General features: G+C 46.6%; 1 protein-coding gene across 3 annotated transcripts in view; it reads left to right on the forward strand.

The window, feature by feature from the left end:
• Positions 1-25,779, forward strand: part of LOC142043025 (synaptotagmin-like protein 2) — an 87,686-nt gene that overhangs the window by 27,507 nt on the left and 34,400 nt on the right. Inside the window, exon 1 of one of the 3 annotated variants that reach the window (XM_075053685.1) lies at positions 12,120-12,136. The exons of 1 other annotated variant lie outside the window; for it this stretch is intronic. The gene's annotated coding sequence lies outside the window, so the exon portion shown is untranslated. Of the gene's footprint in view, positions 1-12,119; positions 12,137-18,373; positions 18,414-25,779 lie in introns of those variants that run through there. One more of the 3 variants, XM_075053682.1, reaches the window with a different exon arrangement.

The following is a 25,779-nucleotide window of genomic DNA, read 5'->3' on the forward strand; positions in this document are numbered from 1 at the left end:
TAAGATAACACACCAAAATAAAGATAAAATATAAGTTATCTTCTAAACTGGTTATAAAAGCTGTTTCATCTAGTTTTAATCCATGAAGTTGGATGCTACTAATACAAAATAACAAGGTGAATATTCTGATTTTTATTTAAATGTTAATACCTGATTTATATAGTGAAAAAGCAGTGGATGAAGGTTAGGACTTGAAGAACGAATTGCAACAACTTACAGTAGATTACTTTGTCCTTACTGGATGCAAAACGCCGTCTCTGAAGCTCATTAGGAACTGAAGGTGCTGAGCTTCTTGCTGGAGCCAGCTTTGCTTTCTTTATTCCATGTCATTTGGCTGAGGCTAATTCAAAGCCCCAAGCTGCGGTGGCAGTCGATGATTCTGCGCACGCAGCCATGCGTGAGTGAGTAGCTGAAGGGAAAACAGAGGGCAGCACTGCCTTTTAGGTGTGCGCCTGTACCTAGGGCCAAGACAATTAAAATGGTCGGTGACTTTTTTTCCATGCTTGTTGAAAACATGGGTTTGGTTCATGCCTGATGATCCCGTCTTTTTAGTGGCTACCAAGGGTGGCCACGCTTTCCGTGGCAGGGGCCATGCTGCAGCTGGGGAAGCCCTTTTGGCAGGTGGGGCTCAGCATCTGACCATGTGTGGTTGGAGGGGAGAGGTATGCCCAGGCTCTCCCTCAACTCTAAGGTGATGTGACAGTAGATTCTTCAGCGCAGAAGTGGCGAGTTACTGGTTGCGTCAGTTACTATTGGGATCAGGTTTATGGACTTAGGTGAATTTTATTCTGCTAGCTATTTCTGTGCATGGCAGATGCCTGAATAATCTCTGGGCAGATGTCAGGGTTTGATTATATTCTTATATGAGCTATCTCCAAAAGTTTTATAAAAGATGTCTTCCTTAGTTCTGACTGTCAGCACTTCACACAGCATTCCCACAGGGTGGGCAGTGCTTGCCTTTTAGCGACGGGAAGGACAAGACTTGAAACACTTAAATGTCTCATCCAAGGATGCACGGGTGACCCAGAGTCCAAAAAGGAATATGTACATTGAAAGGCTGAAATTAAAATTCAGGTTTCTTCCAAAACGTGAAAAGCATTTAGATTCACCTTCACTAAAGAAGCATGGAGGGATTCCAGATGCACATGGGAAGTTCTCACTGGGTTTCCCTGGGTCAGCCTAAAATGGGACCTGCTGCTGTTTTCCAGTCGTTTAGCTATAGATGAGCACAAATGATCTGGACATGAGCACAGTCTATAGACTCATTTCAGTGATTGCCTGTGGCAGCTCCGTAATACCCAGTCCAGAGCGTTGATCCTTTTGAAATGACAGCAATTTTAAAGAAGATGCAAAAAACATTGCCACCTCGCACTGCTGGTCCGCATACACCTGCATGATCCTGTGTCTACCACAATATCAGTGTGTCCTCTAATTCCCTCTCATCTATCAACACTGAAGTCCTTTCTCTGGCACTTAAGGTACCCTCAGCTAATGTATATTTTCTCCCTGTTATATTCACTTTTTGTCAATTAAGTCCCTGAAAGATGACAGAACTACGTTCCTGGAAGGTGAAATGCTCAGTTTAACCAGAGAACAGGAGCCAGTAACAACTTCTGCACTAATATGCGCCCATTTAAGCTTGGGACGCAGGGCTGAGATTACCAATTACGGAGCGGCTATATCTCGTAGCAAATGATTACAACTATCAATCCTGTTTTACAGAGGATATTGAACACCAGTAGCATTTATTTTTGACTATTACTGGCCTGGGGCTCATTTCACACCGTCAAACCAGAAGCGTGTACCCTAACGCTAATCTTCCAAGCCATTCAGGGTCATTCTCCTGTGAAGGTAATAGATGGTACCTGTCAGCTGCTGGTTTTGCTTTGAGCTCATTGCTACGAGATCAGCATTGCCTGTTCAAATGTCACCTTAGGAAAAGAACTGAACACAGGAAGCAAAATGTGGTTTGGTTTGATGATGGTTAAGGTTAAGTTACAGTGGGACGACGAAGAAGCTCTTGCTTACACTGCCAGCCCTTGGCTAAGAGGAGAGAACAGCCCAGAGTGCAGCAATGGCAGCAGTCACTTTTCCATGGGTGGAGCAAAGACTCTTATCTCGAGATAATACGGAAGGGGCCAGTACCAGGAACTGTGTGTTAGCAGACTTTGTGACTCAAATTTGTGTACACTGAAACGTATCCAGAAATGTTCCCTTCCAAGCAACTCCCTTGTATTCACTCCATAAATAGGAGTGTCAGTCATTAAAAAAGTGAAGCACAGAGGCACCCCAGAGAAAGGCAGCATCGCCCAACCAAGCACTACTGTGATATTTAGGGGTTGCTTCTGTCGGCCTGAAACCTAATTAAAAAACTTCCTGTAGAATTCCATGTTTAACTTGACAAAGCTGAGCAGCACTTCAACCGCTTTGTCTTCCTGCAATATGCCAAAGATGTGATTGTTCAAAGACACCAAACCCAGCATAACATGATTTATAAAGCTCTCTACTTCAGTATCACATCTGATTGCTGGGGATGAAGAGAAGGGTGTAATTAAAGATTGAAACAAGTACAGTAAAAGAGCTGCTTTAAGCTTCTAAATCCATCATTAGGTTGACTTTCAAATGTACTTTACAGTTTGCTTGCTTATTGCACAGCTTCATTTGTTGTCTAAAAAATATTTATAAGCTTTTGCTAGAGTGTTTGCTGCCTAAAAGTTAATTCATGAACTCACTGTTATTTTCAAGCTCACAGAGAGTGAAAGTCTGTAAAGGTACCAATAATATAAACTCTTCTGCGGAGAGCACCATGGCTTGTCACCTCAAAATAACTTGGTCAGAAATATACCTAATCCTCTGTATCCAATTCCCAAAACAGGCATAGCTTATTATCAAAAAGCACGATACCATTTCCTTATAAAGGTGCTGGCCGGGTCTTTTTTATATTGTCCCTTTTCTCACTCCAGGAAGAAATTCTTTTTTCCTTTTAACCATTCAAAAGGGAGGGGCCCCTAGAGCAAACTCTTTATCCAACAAGCTTTCCTCTTGTTGTGCAACACCAGCACTTTGGGCTGGGTTTGGTGAGCTCGTACCTGGGCTTTCTGACTTCCTTCCTATGGTTCTCTGCTAGCCAGTGTCTCCAAGTGGGTTTCCTGGGCATGGCACAGCAGCGTGGACTCACGTGTCACATCTGGCCGTACTGCCTTCGCAGCTCTGTGTCCTGAGGATGGCATAAAAGCTTTTGGGTCAGTGTATCCTCAGTGGTTTTGGCAGCCCTAAGCATGCCTCCTTTCTATCCTGCTTGCCAGTTAGCAACTTTATCCCCAGAGATAAACTTTGCCTTATTGTAAGTAGTGTTGTCATGGTTTAATTCCCAGCCAGCAACTAAGCACCACACAACTGCTTGCTCACTCCTCCCCACTCCCAGTGGGATGGGGAAGAGAATTGAAAAAAAGAAGTAAAACTTGTGGGTTGAAATAAGAATGGTTTAATAACTAAAGTAAAATAAAATATAATAATATTATTATTAATAAAAATATAATCATAAAAAGGAATAATAAAAAAAAAAAGAAACCCCAAGAAAAGACAAGTTATGCACATTGCAATTGCTCACCACTCGCTGACTGATGCCCGAGCAGCGATCTGCCTCTTTGTGGCCAACTCCCCCCCAGTTTATATACTGAGCATGATGTTCTATGGTATGGAATATCCGTTTGTCTAGTTTGGGTCAGGTGTCCTGGCTATGCTCCCTCCCAGTTTCTTGTACACCTGCTTACTGGCAGAGCATGGGAAACTGAAAAATCCTTAACTTACTATAATTGCTACTTAGCAACAACTAAAACATCAGTGTGCTATCAACATTACGCTAAATCCGAAACACACTGTCCTGGCTACTAAGAAGAAAGTTAACTGTATCCCAGCCCAAACCAGGACAAGTGTGTATCTCATTATGCTGAATCCCAGCTAGATCTCCCATGCTCCGCGGCGTTGGAGTAGCTCCTATTTTGACGTGTGATCTGTCAAGGCACGTGTTGGCAATTCAGTAGGTGAGGCTGTGCTGAAGTCAGTAGCCCAGGGTGCAGCTAGGGGTGCTCATCAGTGCTTGAGGTTTTCAGTTTTCCCCTTAAACTTACTGAAATCCAGTGGAAATGTATAGAGAAAGCCATTCAAGCATCCAGCATCGTCTTTATCAGAGTAAGTGTGGATTGCAATATTCTGGCCCTGGCCTAGCTGGGGAGAGTCAGTCTGTCCTTGACGTGCCACTGGCAGTTTTGGGTGGACGTAAGCACTTTTCACTGCCTGTCAGGGACAGGTATGTTGTTGGGTGCAGACAGGCATCACCCCAAAGCTGGCTGTGCTCTGCCTCCTCACCAGCATGCTAAGGAGGAACACCTGGGGAGCACTTTGGCTCTGTATGAATTTTTATTTTATAAATGAGCACTAGTAAGCCCAGGTTTATCAGTGCTGTTCTCCCAGTCGGTGGCTGTGACCTGGCGCATCCTTCCCACCACAACCTTGTGCTTCCCGTTTCCCTGTTTCGGTACTACCCCCACTGGCATTTCCAGCACGACCCCATGATTTCTGTCCTACTCCTCAGAGAAGCTATGGGCTGTGCAAGACAGCTGGAGGCAGGACTTCATGGGAGAGGAAGGGGACTGAACTCCTTCCCCAACACAACGTCCCGTGGACCCATCCCAGTCATGTAACTCACCCCCCAACACCAAGGCTGCCTTCATCACGGTAATTGCTTTGCTGATGCTGCACACGATGGCTCATTTTGCTTATGGCAGGGGTTACCGTAAAATTACAGACAGCTCTCCAGAGAAAGCCACCATCACACCATCACTTGCTGGCCTCAGCTGTCTGTGGAGGAACACGTGTAAAGAGTCCTTTGTGGAGATAGAGTCTGAAAGTTTTCAGGAAAAATCAGATGCAACGTACCCTTCCATCTTTCTCCTCTTCCCAGCCAAGGAAAGGCAGCAGGCTGCAAACTTTCAGCATGTTTTTGAATCCGCTGTGAACAAGCAGATAGCCAAGCCAGACGCAATCCCAAATCAAGCCTGTCTTTTCATCGAAGGAAAATAGCAGCATTGGCAAACACAGAACTTCCCCTGTGCAGACAACTGTTCCTCTTCAAAAAGGAACAAAAGAAAAGGAAACAAGCGTGGAGCTGTAACTGAAAAACAATCATAAGAAAAGCTTGGAAATGGAAATAAACAAACAGGCTTCCAGTAGGCTGGGGGCTTAATGATGCAGAGAGAAAGGTTGCCTGAGGAAAGCTAAGAAAATGTCCCCATCCTAGGTGATAACTGTGGAAGCCAAGAGAATTGTGTCTCCCTGTAAAAGCTGCAGAGGATAAATATTACCCAGCCACAAAAGTGCAGTCCCCGGCCACACACCCTAGTAGGCACACCGGCTGTGGCACTCGTGCACCCATCCTGTCCAGGGCTCTGCAGGGAACACCCTGGCCGCGCCAGGGATGCTGATCACAGAAGGATGGCAAACCTGGTGCAGAGGGTGGCTTTGGGCCAGCTGTTAATGCACGTTTTAAATATACCCCCTCTGGGGCTGGCAGTGGCCTGGGCTGTTATTCTAACATTTTCCACATTTCTGGGCTATTGCAGTTGGGGTAGCTTGGATGTTTTGGATTGCTCAAAAATGTGGCAGGCAGTTAATTCAGTGGGATTTTTTCAAGAGCATACAAGATGGTAGACCTCTGCCATCTGATCTGGCCGGTTTGACAGACACAGAAGATGTAGGAAGTTTTCTTACCCTGTATCGGCTGTAGGAAGCTGGTGCCTGCTGCAGTTGAAGGGATTTGTTTGTGTGCAACACATTGCAGTAGAACCGTAACACCTGCACCCGCAGCAGTGTTTATTTAGTCATCCAAGTCCCATGTGAAATCCGTGCAAATGTAAGCACCTGGATAAATTTGTGGATCTGGCTCAGGCCTTTTGGGTTGATGGTAACACTCCCCTGTCTTCCCTACCTTCCGTCCTGAGAAAAGCATAAAAAAGCAGAGAAGCAGCTGCTTGTGATGCTGCCCCAGACCACCTGGGGATGCCGGTGTAGCATCCACGTATCCTGGGACTGGGCTGCCTTGGATTGTGCTGGACTAGGGTGATGAGAGTGCTAGAGAGAGTTTTGTTGCAGAAGCAGAGTGATGGTTTTGCAGCAGTTGTGGTGTTAGTATAAATGGTAAGTTTTATCCCCTCGTTTGGGGGGTGAGCTGTGCACCATGAGTGCCCTGGCTGATGCAGGCTAACGAATGACTTTCTAACAAAAAGTGCCACCATCAAAGAATACATTTATGCGCTGCGGATCAGGTGTCAAAATCAAAGCAAGCTCTCCGCTGCATGATAAATCACAATAAAATGGTTCTGTCTTTGTACAATTGCTATTCCCTTGAATTTGCATTGGCTGCATAACCTTTTCACTGCATATGATTAACTCTCGTTGTTATGTCTTTTTTTCCTCCTTGTTCTTTTTCATGTAGTTTCAGAATTGAAGCTAATAAAGAAAAAAAAGATCAAAAATTCACAGTGGGGATCTGGGGATTAAACTGTCTATCAACCTTATCGGAGGCAAAGGTCTTTTTTCTAATCATCATTTGCATTTTCATAGGTGTGCTGGTTTTGGCTGGGATAAAGTTAATTTTCTTCACAGTAGCTAGGATGGGGCTATGGTTTGGATTTGTGCTGAAAACAGTGCTGATTGATAACACAGGGATGTTATAGTCTTGCCGAGCAGCGCTTACCCAGAGCCAAGGTCCTTTCTGCTCCTCACCCCACCCCACCAGCGAGGAGGCTGGGGGGGGCACAAGAAGTTGGGGGGGGACACAGCCGGGACAGCTGACCCCGACTGACCAGAGGGATATTCCAGACCATAGGACGTCATGCTCAGCAATATATATAGCTGGGGGAAGAAGAAGAAAGGGGGGACGTTTGGAGTGATGGCGTTTTGTCTTCCCAAGTCACCATTAGTTGTGCTGGAGCCCTGCTTTCCTGGAGATGGCTGAACACCTGCCTGCCCATGGGAAGTGGGGATGAATTCCTTGGTTTGCTTTGCTTGCATGTGCAGCTTTTGCTTTACCTATTAAACTGTCTTTATCTCAGCCCATGGGTTTTCTCACTTTTACATTTCTGATTCTCTCCCCCATCCCACTGTGAGGGAGGGAGCGAGCGGCTGCGTGGGGCTGGGTTGCTGGCTGGGGTTAAACCACGACAATAGGTTAACAATTTCTGAAACTGTTAAGTGATATTGTTCCTTGAGTTTGGCAGCATTTGTTGTACTTGTCTAAAATGAAAAATGCTTTCAGCTTAAGAGTGCATATAACTGTATCATTTATATGATGCCTGCTTGCCTTAACAGGTACGATAATGTAATTTTAGGATTACTGTGCCAAATTAAAACCTGGCATAAAATTCATGCAATTGTGCTGAACTCTGTGCTTTCCACCTGCTTCTGTTGTCTCTGAAATGGAGGGTTTAGGTGGATAGATGTTAAAATTATGTTAGTGTTTGGTGCTTTTCAAACACACCAATTCATACTGTCAAATGAATACAAGACAATCTCATTCTTTACTTTAAAAAATAGCTAGTTTTTAATTCTCATTGTTTCAAGGAAATCTTGGCCATAGAGACCTCAGCACTGACCTCAGCTGCTCCCTACTCCAAGTAGGGGGGAAGTGCTAAAATCTCTTCGCTTTTGGCGTGCTCCAGTTTAGGAAAGAGACTAAAGTAGCCTCTGGTGTCTGAGCATTGCTTTGCCCGCCCGAGTTTTACCTGGGTGCTAATCCCTTTCATTTTACTTCACATAACTGGTCCCCAGAGGGAACTGAAGTCTCTCGGAGAAGCTGTTCCCACGTCCAGGCTCTGCAACTTGGCTGCCCTCTGAAGGAGCCTAAATTCAGTGAGACTACATGGCCATTTTCTTGGGGAGGCGGAATAATAATTATATATGCCATTAATTATTAACTAATGGTCGTATAGCTCGTTTTCCCTCGGCTGACCTTCTCCTGGCGTGCGTGCCGTGGGGTCCCTGGCAGTGGTGGAGCCTGGCTCTGCCTGCCGGCAGCCGGCTTCCCACCGCGGCTCTGGCACCGGCTCCTCGAGGTGGGATGTGACGGGGTGTTTTCCTTGGGAGACTGCGGATTCCCCGAAGCTGGGCAGTGCCTTGGAAATGGTGTGGCATGTTAAGGTGAGCAAGCTAACGTGAAGTGAACTAAGAGCGACTGCTTGCTTAGTGCCTGATTTTGATGAGGCTTTTCCTTTTGATTCCCAGGAGCTGGGAGAAGGTTACTTGTTTAGTTGGTTTTAATTCTCAGGAAGAATAATATGATGCTTCCTGTCCTGCTTTGTTAATTATCTCATTAGAGTTGTCTTAATTTTTTTAATTACACTGAGTATGACAGTGCAATGGTGTGATATGATGAAGTTGTTGAGCAGAAGATCAGTTATCCTGATTAAAAAACAGTGCGGAAGACCATCTGAGATAAACCTAAGCACTTTTTTTGTCATGCCTTTGATTTGCTTGTGACAGGCAATCAAAGTTATTCATCAACCGATCGGGACTCAGATCCTGTAGCCCAGCAGCTTTGTTACACACCGTGTATTAGCAGTTCAAATTCTTTGGAAGCACTGGTTATCCTTCAGTGATCAAGTAAACAGTGAGTTTGGAAACAGGAGGGAAGTAATGGAAAATGAAACTGTCAGCAGCCAGTACATCACGGGTGCAGCTGAGAAAGCACTCAGATGACTTCATCTGAAGAACACATGAATCTTAATAGTGTGTAGGGTGTAGCCTTCGAAGAACAACTGTCCATTCCAGTTGTACACTGCAATTTGATTCAAATGAGCTGATAAAAGCAGTGGGGCAGCCTGGCCGGGCACAGTTACCTCCCTGTCACGCCTTCACTCATGGCAGCAGTGTTTTGCAGCTGCGCAAACGTGTCCCGCTGATGGAGAACCCGCTGATACGTGACCGGTAGCTGTGGCACGCTGCACGCCAGCCCTTGCCCTGCAGCCCAGCTCCCTCGGACGAGGACCGTGCTCGGTTCGTGCTGCCTACAGCCAGTCTGCGTCCTGCACATTTGCTGCACGTGGCCACGTCCTCGCTCCCACGTCGCGGCTGGCTTGGCTTCCCCCGCGCCAGGCTGGTGGGGGCCGCAAAGCCCCGGACACCCTGGGGTGCTGCACCAGCCCCTCTCCATCAGGTACCTCCGCTCACCCCGCTGGGCTCCTCCTCGCCTGTGCAACGTCAGAGCGCTCAACTTGCTGCCACAACCTTGATTTATAAACTACCCTGTAATTCCCAGGCTCTCACAAGGAAAAAGCAAAACGCCGCAGGCTTGTATGGGTGTCCCCAAAGAATCGAATTGCTTTGTAAACTTATCAGAAGTGCGGTGGGGCTCTTTTTGCTCTTTTTCTCCCCAAACGCTGAGTACTGCTTCTGTGCCAGAGATGGTGTAAAACTCCTACTGGGTGGCCTTTTCTATAATGTTCAATAAGTAAAGTGATATGTTCTTGGAGCCTGTATGAAATGCTGAAAAGCTTCCAATTCTATAAGCAGATAGTCCCTGGGAAGACATAATGGCTTAAAACCCGGTTCAGGGACTTATCTCTCGGCACCACTGATGTGACTGGTATTGAATTAGTGTTAGCTTTTCATTCTGCAGGTTAATGTCATGTATCCAGCCGGGACTGTTCCATTTGGCATCTGTCACAGTCACTGTCTTTGCATCTCTGGAAAAAGCTGTTTTCAGTTCACTGTGATTTTGGGAGTCACGTCACACCCCAGTTGACAACTGACCTGTAGCAGATGGGTTAGAGTGGTTGTACATGGCTAACAGTAATTGCATGTAATTAAAGTGCCTTCCTGGGACAGCAAGACCCTGACCTTGCAAATGATCATTTGCAGCCTTGATTTTAGTCCCACGGCGTCAGTGAGACTGCTGCGGCGTTGAAGTCAGCCACGCGTGTGCGGCTGTGGGAGCGGGGCTGAGGTCGGGGGGAGAGGAGGACACCACCGAGCACACGGGCTGTAGAAAGCTGCTGTTTAGCCTCTGTGGTTCATCACGGTAATACGTTACATAGGGGAGACATTGACTGAAGGTGCACCAGGATTGTCAAATTTATCATGAACCGTGTAATAATTAATGGTTTCCCCTAAATCCCTGCCTCTGGGTGTGATGGTGGTGAACAATGACATGAAAGGTCAGTTTATATTTGCTCTTTCTTTAAGGAAAGGGTGTTTCTATCCTTTTGGTTGCATGGAAATATCTTAAAATAGTTCCAAATATACCTTAAAAGGGCAAAAACCAGAAAGCAAACCCATTATGTACATAATTTTTATTTTTTAAAAAGTGTGGCCCTACTGAAGCACACAGCTGCCATGAAAATGTCATTATATGGATTTAGAAAGGATTAAAAACTATCAGCAGCTTCTTGCAGTTTTGACTTTAAAGCCATCCAGGACAATGCCTCTTCCTGATTTTTCTCCTTCAACGTTGTATGAACAATAATAATAATAGTGATATAGTTGACAATTAGTTGATAATTTCTAGAAATAAATTTATTTGAGCAATATAATCTCTCTTACTGTTCAAATGTCATTCATAGGCTACTTGCATTTTTGCAAATGCTTCCTTTTTTAGAACACAAACTGAACAAAGGGATAAACATAAATGGTGTGGGAGTTCATCACAAGGGCTGGCTCTTGACAATTGAAGAGGACTTGTTTACTTGTGATTGAAGGCAAATTCACGTGACATTTTTTATATGCCTTAAATGTGTTATCCCTCATTGTAGCAGCTTAATTTGCACTTCCAAAGAACATGCAGCAAATCTTTCCTGTTTTCTTAGAAAATGCTGGTTTTGTGATCTCATTCCTGTAGACAAACTCATTTTGTGCAGTAGTCCCTCAAGACAAATACAGCAAAAGCAAAACTTCCTCTAAGCAAGTATCAGCATAATGCTTTTAGGCATTTTTTTATATTTTGATAATACAAAGTTCTGGCAGAGTCCTGTTATATTCCATGCATGTTAAGTAAACAGCCTATTTAGATACCTTTTTTTGCAATACAAAAGCTTTGGGTGCATTAGTGGCTTAAAACCTCATTGCACCCTTTTGAGACAGAAATACATGCAGGTGAGCGTTTCAGCCTCACTTGGTTTGGTGGAGGGAGCAAGGAAAGAACAGAAGGGATACCTGTTCTGTTGTAAGGGGACAGGAAAAAAAGTTCTCATTTTTTGTAATGAGAAATCATCTTCAAACTCATATTCCTTTTTCTTTTCTGAAGAATTATTCTTAAGAATTCTTTTTTCTGCTCTGACTGTTTATCAAGGCACTAAATAGCAAGTGCGTTTTGTCCTTCAAAATTCTGGTTATAAGCAGTTTTGAAATGCATTTGTTTTGAGTAGGAGTTCTTGCACTGATGTCTGGCAGTTTAGTGGGACTTCTCTCAAGACAGACGTCTACTTATAGTACTTAAAATCTACTGGAAAAATGCGGACTTTTAGTTCGAAATAAGTATATCATTAAGGGTCTGATGCAAAGCCCAGTACAATCCATTAAAATGGCCTAAGTGAGAGACTAGATGGAAGCGTGTATACTGGTAAAGAACCCATCCTGAAAGTATCAGCTTTCACAACATACGAAGTCTGTGCCCATTTCTGGGGAAGTTAGTCCTTAGGATGTTGTGTGAGTTCAAACTGGGGATGATGCACAGACATAGCTGAAATTTTGAATTTTGCCTGCAGTATATTTATTCTGAAATAGGTTATGTCACATATGCATGTTATAGGGGGCAAAAAAAGAAATTACGGAGCTGACCATGTGCAGTGCTAATTGTGACAAGTTTTGTGGACCTGAAATGTTTGTGTGCCGAGCCTTGTGCTGGACCAGAACGTGGTTTCATATCGCTAAGCAGCACTTCTGCTTAGTTTTCCTATTTTACATGACAGATCCATGAACAAACCCAGCCTCTGCTTGTCTCACAGGTCGGAGGGCGGGTTGGAAAGGCCTGGCTCTCTGGGATGCTGGTACCCTGCCCTGGCTGAGCTTTCCCGCAGAGAAATGCAACGGGCTGTGCAGCGCTGGTGGTAAAACAGCATCTGTGGGGAAGGTTGTGCCACCGTAGGTAATTCTGTCCTTCACTTTTATTCACTGGAGTTTGTTCTCTTGCAGGCTAGTGTAACTGCAGATATTCTCATTAAGCTGAGAAATATCTATTCCTTTCTTTGTATCTTGCAAATGGCTTCGCCTCTGTCTTATCTTTCCTCGTGTGGTACCACGCTGCAGTGTAGCGTTTACCTAGGACACCCCGTCAGACCCAAAGAGAAATCCAGTTTTAAAATGCGATTTGGACTGCAAGAGGGCAGCAAACTCACTAATATTTCAAAGAAACCTCTGTATGAAAGATTTATTGTTTGCTTGTTTTTAAAGGTGTGCCAGGATGTGTTCCCAACAGGAGAGACTGTATTATTTCCTCTTACAACATAGTGCATTTTTAAAGCCAGTTAGCAGCAAACATGTATTTCTGATGGCTTCCTGCTGATGTGAAGGGAGCATGCAGAGCATCCAGAGGGCAAGGATGGGACAGTGTGTGGAAGGGATGTCAGGCACTGTCACTTAACCATCAACAGCACATTTCTGACATGTCTGAAAATGGTAAACCTTTGCTGATTGCCTCGCTTTGTGAAGTTACCTTCTGCTCCATGTTGTCTTCTGCTGTAAGCTGGGTTACTGCGTGTCTTGGAAGCCAGACAACAGATTTCTCAGGATGTTTTTTGCCATAGGCACCACATGTCTAGCCTAAACCCTCAGTTCAGCACAGCAAACCTGGAGCAACAGTAGTGGTAAGAGCAGCTGCATAGGGTTTCCTTTTCTGTGATGGTTTCACTCTGTTGTAGCACTGCCTTCAACCTAAACACGTGAAGCCACAAATATATCTATTGCAACCAGAGCAGTATGTATCAGTATACAATCAATGCTGGTTGATCTCATGCATGTGTAAACTCTCACCTGTTTCCTCTACTAACACTGATCCATACCAGTCTTGCCACATGGTTGGAGGTCTCAGGCTTGTAGGTCTGTTTTCCAGAAGGATTTTCCTTGTGCCCGCCAGGTTTTGCGTGGTTACTTGGCTTTCTGGCCGCTGGAATGAAATAAGCCTTAAAACCCACCAGTGGTCTCAAAGGAGTCTGGTTTCCTAGTCTCATTGAGAAGCGGGACTCCCTGGCCATATTGTTTCAGTTCCTTACATAGCGGGTGAAAGAAGTTGAGGCACCTCAGGAAGGAGGTCCACGCTCTTCCTCACCTATTGTAGGATGGGGTGATTCATCTCCACAGGTGCCTATGTTCCTCCATTTCTGCAGGGAAACCTCACCTCCAGTAACCAGCTCTTCTCACCACAGGTGTGAGTCTGGACCTTGCCCCCGTAACTGGGTGCAGACTCAAGCCCCTCCTGTCGCTCGAGCCATGGGTGGCTGCGTGCACTTTGCCATCCCACTCTGTCACTGGTAGCCAGAATGAACGTGGCCCTATGAAAATTGTTGGCTTTGCTGTAAGCAATTAGTAACATCTTTCCCATGACTTGGACCACATGATTTGTAAGCCTCTCAGAAAGCCCTCTGAAACATGAGCCAATTTCTCTTTTAAAACTGTTATTAAAAAAAAATAATCTTACAATGCTAGCAGTGCTGAGCATGATAATATCAAAAATCTTTTGTAGTTCTCACTGCCAACCAATACAGATTTATACCTTACAGTGGAAAGGACATAGAGCCTCAGTTTTTGATTAAAACAGCTCAGCTTTTCATCAGTAAAAATTGAGGTCCACAGTGCCAAATAAAATAAGGCCAGGTTCTTAGCTGGTTTAAACTGGATGAGCTCCATGTAGCTTGAGTCGACCTGCACTGAATTTTACTTGCTGGATTTTGGCTGTTACATGACTTTCCTACTGTAACAAAGTAAGACATACAGCAGCGTTGCAAGGGATGCATCTGAAAAGACACATTGCTATTCCGCACCTGTTCAGTCCTAGATTCACAGTTCCTGCAGATGCGAGTAGGATCCTGCTCATACACAGATTTACCAGGGTTTTTTTCTCCTTTGGAGTCTGCATTTATGTTTATAGCTTGCTGCTGGAGCATTTGCACTAACGGACGGGATTTTTATCTGTTTCTTTATTCTGGCATGCTGTAGACTAAAATTTTAACACCCAGTAAACAAAACTGAGAGGCAGTTTGTTCTCAGTATAATGTTTTTGTGACAAGACAGTGAGAAGTAAATGGCATCTACAAGCACCATGTTCTTCCCTTGGTGCTCCTAGTAATTTTAGGACTGCAGTTATGTAGCTGAGGAGGAAAGTTACAGAGACCCACTGGGGTAGCAAAAAATTGAATGAAAACCCCCAATGAAAGAGTTGCTCATGATTTTGTCATGCTTCCACATTTAGGTTCCTCTAACACTGGGCCGAATCATGAAGAAATGCCAAGAGCATTAATCACACTGCTATATACTTTTCAGCTATCTTTTGGCAGCCTTTTGAAAGTCACAGCTAAAAATACTGAAAAGACTCTAGGCTTAATGGGATTTGAGTTAGGAAAAAAGATAACATAGAAAGAAAAAGACTGAGAACAATGAGTTGTGTTATGGCGTTGTGTTATGGGTGTACTTACTGAGGTCCCAGCGTAGGCGAGATAACAAAAGGACTGTTCATCTGAATTAAAGGTGCACCTGATCTAAAGAGGAGTCATCCGCTGTAGTCTGAAAAGTTGTGTGGGTTTTGAGGGACTTTTCTCCCTTATTGGAATACTAATGAACAAACCTTTGTGTCATGGGTTGACCTTGCCTGGACACCAGGTGCCCACCAAGCCTCTCTGTCACTCCTCTCCTCAGCTGGACAGGACGGAGAAAATAAGATGGAAGAGAACTCATGGGTCAAGACAAAGGCAGTTTAATAAACCAAAAGCAAAGGCCACGTGCGGAAGCAAAAGAAAACAAAATATTTTATTCTTTACTTCCCATCAGCAGGCAATGTCCAGCCACTTCCCGGGAAGCAGGGCTTCAGTACACGTAGCGGTTGCACTGGAAGACAAATGTCCTAATAACGAATGCCCCCCCCCCCTTCCTCCTCCTTTCTCTGAGCTTTTCTTGCCGAGCAGATGTCATATGGTCTGGAACACCCCTTTGGTCAGTTGGGGTCAGCTGTCCTGGCTGTGTCCCCCCCCGAGACCTTGCCCACCCCCAGCCTGCTGGTGAGGGGGGACTGTTGGAGAGACAGCCTTGGTGCTGTGGAGCACTGCTCAGCAGCAGCCAGAGCACGCTGGGTTATCAACACCTTTCCAGCTACCGACACACAGCACAGCGCTAGGAGGGCTGCTAGGGGGAAAGTTAATTCCATCCCGGCCAGACCCAATACATTTTGCTACTTCAGTCACGGGCACAAGGGGAGGAAGTGCCCCCAGAGACAGATCCCTGGCAGAGCAGTAACGCCCAAGGGTTATTGCAGAAGCACTGGTGTCTTGGGGCAAATCCAAGGCTGTTTTAAAACCTACCGAGGGCTTAAACAGCCCCAAGTCCCCTCTTCTCCCCGCTTTCCCGTCTGGGCTGGGTGGTCCAGGGCAGTGGGGGATCCTTGACCAGACCCACAGAGCAAGAGACACTGGTCCAGCTCAAGGATGTCTGGTCTCCTTTCTCAAGCACGGAGGTTTAGGCACTTGGCCAATATTATCCTTAATACAAATCATCAGGGCTGCACATGGGCCGTAAGCAAAGTGCCAGCTGATCACAAGAGATGCTCAGTGACTTGTAAGGGCAGGCAGCAATGAGCATCTCCCAGACTCAGAACACCTCCCAGTATTGTAAGCTTAATAGCCCAAACCTTAGACTTGAATCAGTAGTTCATTTTAGGACACAGACCATAAAGCTTAAATAGAGATCAGCAAGTAAATCCCAATTTTTTCCCACCTCTGCCTACTATTCTAGTGTTTTACATGGCTTCTGCCAGTTGTTCTCATGAAGACATTGAAGGACTGAAAGTTGAGAAAAGTATATGAGTAGCTGTCTGCAGTAACAAAATGCATTTCTTCACTGATTTTACGGGCTGTTGTATATTTGTCCCCATGTGACTGTATTTACTCACTTCCAAGTCATGTTTTTCTCTATCACTGAACAGGACTGGCCAGAAATAAAACCTTTACTAAGCTGTTGTTCTTCCTCCATTTGATGCAGAAGCATTGACTCCCCAGCACCCAGAAATTCAAACCTGTAGTGGTGTTTGGACACTTTGTGTGTCTATCACTTCTGAAGTTTACTGCATGCTGTAGGGTTATTTTACACCTGTTAGTAGGCATAGGCTATAATGGCCTGGGTTTGAGGTACCTGGATAAAAATGTGAAAGCACAGGCTGTAAATCCAAGCAATATTGTACTCTGTTGAATCCTCATATCAAAATTCTTCCCGCAGTTGCAGAATCCAGTTTGCACTGATTAATTTGATGCTGAAACCCCAAAATGGATTCTGAGCATCCAAGCCAAGCTACAGTAATAACACAGTGCTCTCACTGATCTCAACAGGCTTTAGTCTTATTGCTATTGACTGGAGCTGAGATACAGAAAAGTTAAGTGATTTCTATGGCACTATATGAAGTTAATGGTAGGGTCAGGAGTAAGACTCTGGGCTATTTGCCTTCAAAGTCAGCGCTCTGTTTTATAGCCTAAAGGCACCACTGGAAAGAGTAAGCCAAAGAGCTGAAGGCTATCAGCAGAGCTGTCTCTTTTTCCTCAGTTTACCTGAGCTGGAAATGCACAGCTGCCACTAATCTCAGCTAATAGATATCATTAGAGTGATTCTCGTTTACTGCAGCTGGAAATCAGCATTTACAGTGGGAAAGCAAATACCCCAATCCAAATATTGCCATGTCCTGAACTCTTAATGTCCCTCTTTTCAAAAGAATACTTCAATCCCATTGTATAGAGACTCAGGCTTGCAGAGGCACTTGAAGATTGCCCGGGAGCAACACATCGTTGGGCAGATCAAAGGGTTTTGTCTCAGGCTGGAACTTGTGAACGGGTCAGTGGTGCTGCTGGGGACAAATTGGACTTCGGGGCAAGGCGCTTCTCTTTGTGTCCTTCATCTCCCCATTTTTTAAATAGGGACGGTCATGTAAAAGAGTTTGTGTGTAGCAGGCAAACGCTTATCAGAAACTGAGTGCCCGTGTGAAAGTGTGACTAGTCTCGCTTCAGCCTTATCTGTTGTAGAAGATGAGAACTGCGGGAGCTGGCGTACCTGCAATGGTGAGGACAGCGTGTACTGCAAAGAGCTGCGTGTTGCTCTCAGTGCCCTTTTCTCGCCTGGGGGCTAAATCCTTTGAGGGCTGCACTGTTTTTTTTTCCTAACGTAGCACCAGCACATTGTAGACTACCATGGCCCAAATCAGCAAGGTAGGTGCATTCCCCAGGTCTCCTGGAGCCTTTTGATTCCTCGTCCCTGCCTAAGATCTGTTGCTGTACCTTGTGTCTGTCTTCTTGGTGGCTGTGCCTTGATGTGAGGGGACGGAGACCGGGGGGCACTGAGGGGGGTGGAGGGCAGCGTCGTGGGTCTACATTAGGTTGAAGAGGTGAACAGCGGGGATGTAGGAACCCCAATAAACTGGAATTGCTGGGAATGTACCTTCAAATCCTAACTCGGAGCTTAATTTTTGCCGGGTCAGGTTTGAACAGGGCCTTGGGGGGTGGGTTGGCTCTTCGTTATCTGCCCGAGTTGAAGACTGGAATACCCCTCAGCCCCCAGCATCCCTCTCCATCACCCGTCGGGCACGGACCGAGGGGAGAGGGACGGGTTTTGTTTCAGAAGCGGGCAACTCCGCCATCCCGAGAGGAGACGTCTGGGAGCCATGAGCAGGCCGGTGGCTACCGAGTCGCTGCGTGGTCCGGCTGCGGGGCTGCTCCGTGCCATAGGGCTGCCTCACGCAGAGAGCTCGGGCTGAGACGGGCAGCGTTGCTGCCTACACCTGCTCTCCTAATGCTTTACACTGCTCCTAATGCCTTACACCACTCCGAATGCCTTACACCGCTCCCAACGCCTTACACCTCTCTTAATGCCTTGCCTTTCTGAGGCGGGTCCTGTCCTGGCCATGCCAAGGGTGGGACTAGTTACCTCGTCTTTACAAGCCCCAAAATATAAGCAAAACTGAAAGGATCCCCAACCCCAGCCTACCTCCCCAGCCCCCGCTAACCTGCCTGCCCTCCGCTGCCCGCTCCGGTTCCTTGCTCTCACCGCTCCGAACTCCGCGCCGGGTTTTCCGCGGTGCTGCCGCCCGGGACAGGCACGGCCCCGCCCCCGAAGGGCATAGCCCCGCCTCCGGGGCATAGCCCCGCCCCCGCCCGGCCGCCCCACGCCGCCGAGGGCAGGTAAGGGCCGACGGGGATCGACCGGTGCCGGTACCGGGGTCGGGGTCCGTGGGGGGGGGGCGGGAGCGCAGCCCCCCGGGCCGAGCCCGGTCAGAGGCGGCGGGTGCCAGCGTCCCGGGGCCGTGCGTGTCCCGGGGCCGTGCGTGTCCCGGGGCCGTGCGTGTCCCGGGCTCGGCCGCGGGACGGAGCGCCCCGGTTACCCGCTGCCTGCCGGTAGCGCCGGTCAAAGCACTCCCGGCGATTAGATGGCGGCTTGAGGCACCGCTCCCCTCGCTCCCTCCTGCCGCGGGGAGCTGCCGGAACCCGCCGTGCCCCGGGTGCCCACGGTTCTGGTCCGGGACCTCTGGTCCAGGCGGAGGAGCAGGGACCCACCGTCGGTGGGACCCGCACCACCCTCGTGTCGGACACCCGTGGGGGCACCGCCGAAACGGGGTGGGAGCGTTCGGTTTAACGGCCGGTACGGGAGCCGCCTGCGGCCGCCGGGCCCGGCACGTGGGGCAGGCCTCGACGCCTCGACGCTCGTCGCGGGGAACGGACGTGCCGGGAGGGAACGTGGCTGCGGGCGCAGGAGCCGCTCTTCCGTGGCGTCCGCGCCTTTCGCTGCCCCTCGGGTCAAGGCTCGGGGCCAGCTCGGGGGTCCGGGGGCACACGGGGCCGGCGGTGCCCCGCCTGGGCTTTTGCGGCACCACGCTCGTCAGCCTGGTCAGGGCTTGGGGACGCTACCTAAATAAAAGCGTATTTTTGTCTCGCTTTGGTGAATTGTGTTGTCAAGGCCTTTTGTAATTAGTCGTAGAGCGGGTTTGCGGCCTCTATTACAAGTAAGTTTGTGAGGCGGCTGCTGGTTTTCGGAGGAGAGGTGTCAGACTGAAGATGTGGCTGTGTTGTAGAGAAAATCTGACATGAAAAACTTTTGGAAAAAGAGGAAAATCCTACAAAACAAGGGGTACTTCTGATGCTTTATAGCATACTTTATGTTATTGCTTTCCCAATTTGTGTTGTAAGTTACTTGTGAAAAACTGGAACATGAGATGTCACTTCCCTGTAACTTCTCCTGCTGTTTTGTCCATATTTCCGTAGTCTCCCCTCCATCCTCCTTTTATTTACTTCCTTATTCATGCGTCATTGTTGTAAATAGTTGGCATGACAACAGCATTTATTAATTTCTGCTCCCTTTGCAGCCTGCTCTCTGGTGCGATTGATGCTGTTGTATAAGCTATGGTAACCTGTGGCCACCACTGTTTGGTTTATTATGTCTTTCTTGGATTTCTTTGGCTGTGAACACTTCATTTAAAAAGTGGTTTGCCGTGGAGCTTATCCTCCCCAGCAAAGTTATAGACTGTTCTGTGCCCCCTGCATCTCTGCCCCAAGGGCAGACCCCAGGGTATGGTCAGGATGGTGGAGATCTACTGGCCTACCGCCCTGAAACTTCTGTGAGGGTGTCAGCAGGCAAGGATCACTTGGTTATGAGGGCTGAACCCATCTCCTTTACCCCCACCCTCCTCTCTGTCCACCTTTGGCAGCATATCTGAGAAGCTCCACGTGGGGACCCAAGTTTCTGCTCTCCTACGCAATTCTGTAATTGAAGCGCAAACTTCTTTTTTCCTCCTGAACTCATAAATCACGTCCGTTTAATGGGCCTCCATCAGTGGGAAAGAGGCAGCCCTTGCCACGGTATGACCAACGTGTACAAAGTGTTCATTGTACGGCAGGCTCGCTTTGATTGCCTTTAAATCAATATTGTTATCTACGCTTCAGAGATGTAGGGGGAGAGAAAGAACAATAATAAATGTTTGCAACAAGGTTGAAAGGAGTATGTAGCTGCCCCGGAGGAGTCAACAGGCAGCAAAGCTGCATTCAGAAATAAGTTCCTGTTAGTGACTCTTGAATCAAAATCAAGTTACCTTTTTGCGAGTTAAACCTAATGGTACAGTTCATCTTGGAGGGGAGAAAACAGGCGGGATCGGGGCAGCAGTTCAGCGAAGCTTACCCAAGGAGGGTGTTGTTATGCTGCCGGCAACTGCTCTGGGTGTCTGCTTGAATAGGTTTCCCTCACTTCGAGTTCAGCCCAAGCTGTTGCCTTCTCGCAGACGTGCGGCTCGCCGGGCTGAGCGTAGCACCGCAAAGCAGAGCGGTCAATAGCGTTGAGTGTCACTGGGCAGATGTCTTACCCTCTGCAGGGTATATGTGCACTTTGCACAGCTGTATCATCATACAGTTACGTCTGGGCAGAATTATAGTTTTCACTGCTCATGTAAAAGCTCCAAATCTTATTCAGCTTGAGTGCTTAGAAATAAAATTGTGTTGTTTAACAGTACAGGTGATCTTGTTATTCTTATCCAAAAAGTCTGTCTTCCCCGCCTCCCTGCAAGATTTGCTAAGTATTCATGGAGCTGCACAGATGGAAGAAGGACCTTGTCTGTGCAAGAAAATGGTACCAGATGATCATCTGAAACTGATTTTATTTTTAGTGATTTAATTGAATTGGTGCAACCCGTGTTTGGATTTCTCACTTGAGTTTAGACAAACTTTATCGTGAGCTAAACGGAATGACAGTCCATGTCCACATGCCGATTTGTGCTAGTTTAAGCACATCTGTTTATAGTCATGCCTGTAGTTAATTAACCTACTGAAACTTTCTCCTGTAGAGATAACCTGATATGAGAACTGTGCCTTTGTGATGAAATTAGTGTGGCGTAATTAATTTTCTTGTGAATTCAGACTGCCTGTCTCTGGTAGTACTAGCCTCCTCACATCTGTGGGTGTTTTACATCACCCTTCACTAGGAAGACTTAAATACAAGATCTTTCACTTTATTCTGAGCACTGCAGGGTGTATAGAGTGGAAGCAGGTGCTTTTTTTTCTTATTGTAGATAACAAGTGCTGCCAGAGAGACCTCCTATCCCACTCAAGTCATCTAGCTGCTAGAGCATATACATGGCTCCAGTAAGTGAATTTGTGACTATGTCTGTGTTTGCACTGGAAAGTTGCGTTATTCCTGGAAGAAAAGTGGCCAGTTTATTAAAAAATATTCCCATGTATGAATTTTTTCTCATGGAACAAGATCTGTGATAGAAGGTGAAGTCACAGCTTCAGTAATGGGATTACTCTCCCTAGAGCTTCCTTTCACTGTATATCAGGGTGACAAAGTAAAAGAGCTTTATTTAAAATTGTGGCATAGTGCATTTCTGTACTTGAACTAGGCGCAACACAGACCAATCCAGGCCTTGGCACAAGCTTGGAACTTAGAAGAGAAGAAGGTGGGGATCCCAAATCAGGCATGGACTTGAGCTTCATTTTTCTCCCCTTTCATAATGTGGGGGCTGACCCCAGACTCTGGATCTAGCCCCTCTGTGTTTTGGCATCACAAACTAGAAATTGCAGGTCAGGAGATCCTTTCTTAGAAGGTTGTTTCCAAAACTTTCCTTTTCCCAAACACTGGAGGGAATTGCACCTGCCAAATATACCTCATTGTAAGCAATGATGAGATGCGCCCTGCTGTTTTGCAGTTACCTTCATCCTATTTTTGAGTTGTCTCAGAATCATCCAGGCGTGGCTGAGGCTTAAAAATGATCATTGACCAAAAGGAAGGTTCCCTCAGTATGCAAAGTTTCCTAAACAAACAGCGCTGGTTTCCCGTGGTTTTTAGCACCCTGCTCTGCCTCATGCCATCGAGCTCAGCAGGCAGAGGAGTACAAAGGAACTGGGGCCCACATATTTTTGACTTCTGAGCTCCCACCATGTTACAAAACCAAGGGGCTTGTTTTGGTTTTGGTTTTTGGGGTTTTTTTTTTTCAACAAAATGGCTTCTGATTCTGAGGACTCCTAAGCTGCTCCAGACAGCCAGGCAGGTGCTGCAAGCTCAGTATTACTGGGGCATAACAAGCAGGGTCAGGAAAGCAATTTATGACATGTCACCACTGTAGGCAAACGTGGAGAAATTATGTTTGGAAGGAAGCAGAGTTGAGGTCAGCAAATATTTTTCAGGGCCAAAAAGAAAAGCCAGAAGTTTTCATGGGTGGTTACTTTTTTCTTCATCCAGTCCTGCAGTTTCTTTGTTTGAACTCAGCCAAAACTTATCTTCCATCTCCCTTTTCATATTGAAAATACCCAGGTTCTGAGGATGAGTGAGATGATTAGTCTAAATACATAACCTTCACCTGCAGTGATCTTGCTTTAAGCTGCTAATTTCTCACTTTTAGCTACCATGTATTTATTTGTTGTTGCCTTTTCAAGTGTAACAGCTGAGAAGGTGCTTTTAGGAGTAACCTTCATACCATGTGGCATCTAAAAACACTGCTAGCAGGAGAGCTGGCTTCTTTAAAGCTGACATAACATGACTTTTCTCCCTTGGCCGAGAGGGAAGCCTGGAGACCAGGATATTTTTCTGATGGAAATGTCAGCGCAGCAGAAACGCAGCACGACTTGCATGAGGAGCTCTAAACTGGCTCACAGCTAAGCCGTGGGGATGAAGGTTTGTTACAAACTCATAAACAGGGAATTGCAAATTCTTTTAAAACTCCGTTTTCTTGAGGATGTCAGTGCAGATTTAGCTCAAACCTTAGTGCAAGCCTCTGCCCCCCACCCCAAACCAAGTGCCTTTAGTGGTGCTGTGGGAGCGCTTGCTTCTCGCCTCCACCCAAAATCCCTGCCTGGCTGGGGCTGGACCGAGGCAGAGCGGGTCTCGCTGGGTGACAGACATAGCAAGGTTACTGAAATACTGGCATCCTCTCTTGCAGCTAGGACACGTCCATCCTTGTTCAATGGGATATTGGAGGATTTCTTGGTGTCCCAGGTGGCTGTGCTTGTTTATTTGTGGTCTGGCAATCTGCAGATTTACAATGAAGTACATCCTGCAAGATCTGCAAATAGTCCCCACCTATGAAATAAACAGAAGTCTCAAGTATTTAAACTAAAGTGTTGGATTATCAGTTTATTACCAGTAAAAGGCCTTATCGACCTTAAGGCGTCTGAGTCACACTTCTCTGATGGGGGTTTTTTTGGCGATGCTGGCTCTAGGAAATAATGGTTAGGACTGAGAAGCTCAGTCTTTTGTTTACGCTAGGTGGTAACCGTAGGATGGTTTACTTAATTAAAGATGGATAAAAGGAAGTAAATTGTATGTAATGCAAATTCCACCCATACAGTTCCTTGCTAGAAGGAGATGGGTAGAGTTCAGCGTAGATAATTACTCAAGTGACAGTTACATTGCATTGAGTAGAAATGCATAAGAGAGAAAAATCCTTACGCATCAGTTTTTACAAAAGGAAACTGAAGCCTTAACAAAACCTTACGTAATATTATAGGTCTCATACCTTCTTCGGAAGCAGTGGTATTTCTGAGACTGAGTGCAAATAAGCAGAGTTCACCCGCCTCTAATGTGGTCAGTGGAGCATTTCCTCAATTATGCATTCCCCACATGCACTGAATAGGGGACTTTTTACTTGTTTTTTTGGCTAAGCATTGTATCGTTCTGAAATATCTTCTACTGGCTGCTCTCAAGGGGCTGGGCTAGAGACCTTCTTGCTCTGATAAATTCCTGCAATTCCTATGTGCCTAAGAGCATCTCAGGGCCATTCTTGATCAATGGACGTCCTTTGCTAAAGCTGCCCGGGGGGAGGAGGAGGAAAAAGATTTTAATAAAACAGCTGAGAGTCTCCATTGTGCTGGACATTATTGGAAAGTGTAATGTGAGGCAATGACTGAAACAGAGAAACCATCCAAGGCTGTGCTCACAATGAACTGAGCAGTGTTTTTTGTTCTGGGATGTACACTGGAGCGAAGAGCCATCGCTAGGGTCAGAGCTGCTGTCTTCCAGCCTGCCCCTCGGGACCTGCCAAAGCTGCCCTCGGTGGTGGTTATCAGTGGGCACCAGCTGCTCATCGTCGTGTCGGAGGTGGGAACGGCACATTGTGTCGTGTACAGCCCTCGCTGAACAGAGAAAAATCTGTGTAAAGTCTGTGGCTAGTTACGCTTGAGTAATTTTGGCATTTGGAGATGAGTGGGACCAAACCAGCCTGGTATTGCCAGAATTTGGCCTTGACATTCCCTGTGTGATGGCAACAGATGTGTTCATATGTGGACTGCTCTGGGAGACCACAATTGCCTGCTTTGTTTGAAGTTATTCTTTATCTTATCAGCTGTCTCTCATCCGAAGGCCATTTCTATATGACTTAGCTGCTTAGGAGTTTTTTGGGTTGGAACAGTAGATTCTTTTCTCTCCTTTCACTGGGGCAAGTCTGACAAAATATTGTTGCAGACAGTGCAGCCACAGCATTTTTACTGGAATAGCTTTTCAGAAAACAATTATATTAAATATATTCTCTGTTCTCATAGCTCACAGCTGCTGTTGGTCTGCAAAGGACTAGACAGTTCATAGCTACAAGTGGCATATTGCAAATTAAGATAAAACGATGCACCTTGGAGGAGCTCTTGTGATGCTGCGGAGCTTCACTTCACAATGGCTAACCAAAAAGCAGGTATTTTATATATTTATTTCATGACAGTGAGAGGTGAGGTGTGAGCACAGAGAGGGAGAAAGAGGGTTGGTGGTGTGATTGTGGCCACAGGCAGAATGTACCTGGGTAGGGGTGTCTGCTCTTCAGCCCTGTGCCTTTTCAGCGGGACAACCCTCGGCTGCCTTAGGAGCACCTGAATTTCAGCGTGAAGGTTACACGCTGACTTGCTTTCGATGCTATCTGGCAATTTGATACTTTAAGAGCTATGTTTGTGCGCTTGTGCAATACCGTTCCTATCTGTATTGTTGCACCTTGAGGGCTTGTCCGTGTGTAAAAGGGAGCACTGACATCAGTCGAGCTGCCACAGGTCTAAGTGAGACTCACACATCTGGCTCCCTTCTGCCGCGGCAGCCCTGTCGGCTCCTGGCTTCCCAGCCCAGGACTCCCATTCCTCTTGGTGACTGTGGCTGGTGCAGGCTGCAACCAACGGCGAGCTCCTGCGCTGGGTGGAAACTGGGATTGCACCGCTGCCCTTCTGGCTGCAGCCGCAGCAGCGGACTCGGGGCAGGGAGACACAGTCCAGCCCCAGGACAGGAGGTTGTATGCTGGTTTTCAGCCCATCCCTCCCAAAGAGAAGGACCATCCTATAGTTTGCTTTTTATTTGTTCTCCACTGGTGAAGGACATCAATCAAATGTCATAGTATTATGCCTATGAGCATTATAATGGTTGTCAGTGTCTTGCCTGTATAATGGTGATGGCAATATCTCGGCATATTTCATGGTACTGACAGCAGAAGAAATCAGGTGGGAGTAAGAGTGGGGCTGGATCCTCCAGCATGAGACAGGGAGAGGCACAGGCTATCACGGACTCTGTACAGGTACGGCAGTTTTGGCGCTAAGTCTTTCTGGT

Source organism: Buteo buteo, chromosome 22, assembly GCF_964188355.1.
Source record: "Buteo buteo chromosome 22, bButBut1.hap1.1, whole genome shotgun sequence".
NCBI classification, from domain to species: Eukaryota; Metazoa; Chordata; class Aves; order Accipitriformes; family Accipitridae; genus Buteo; species Buteo buteo.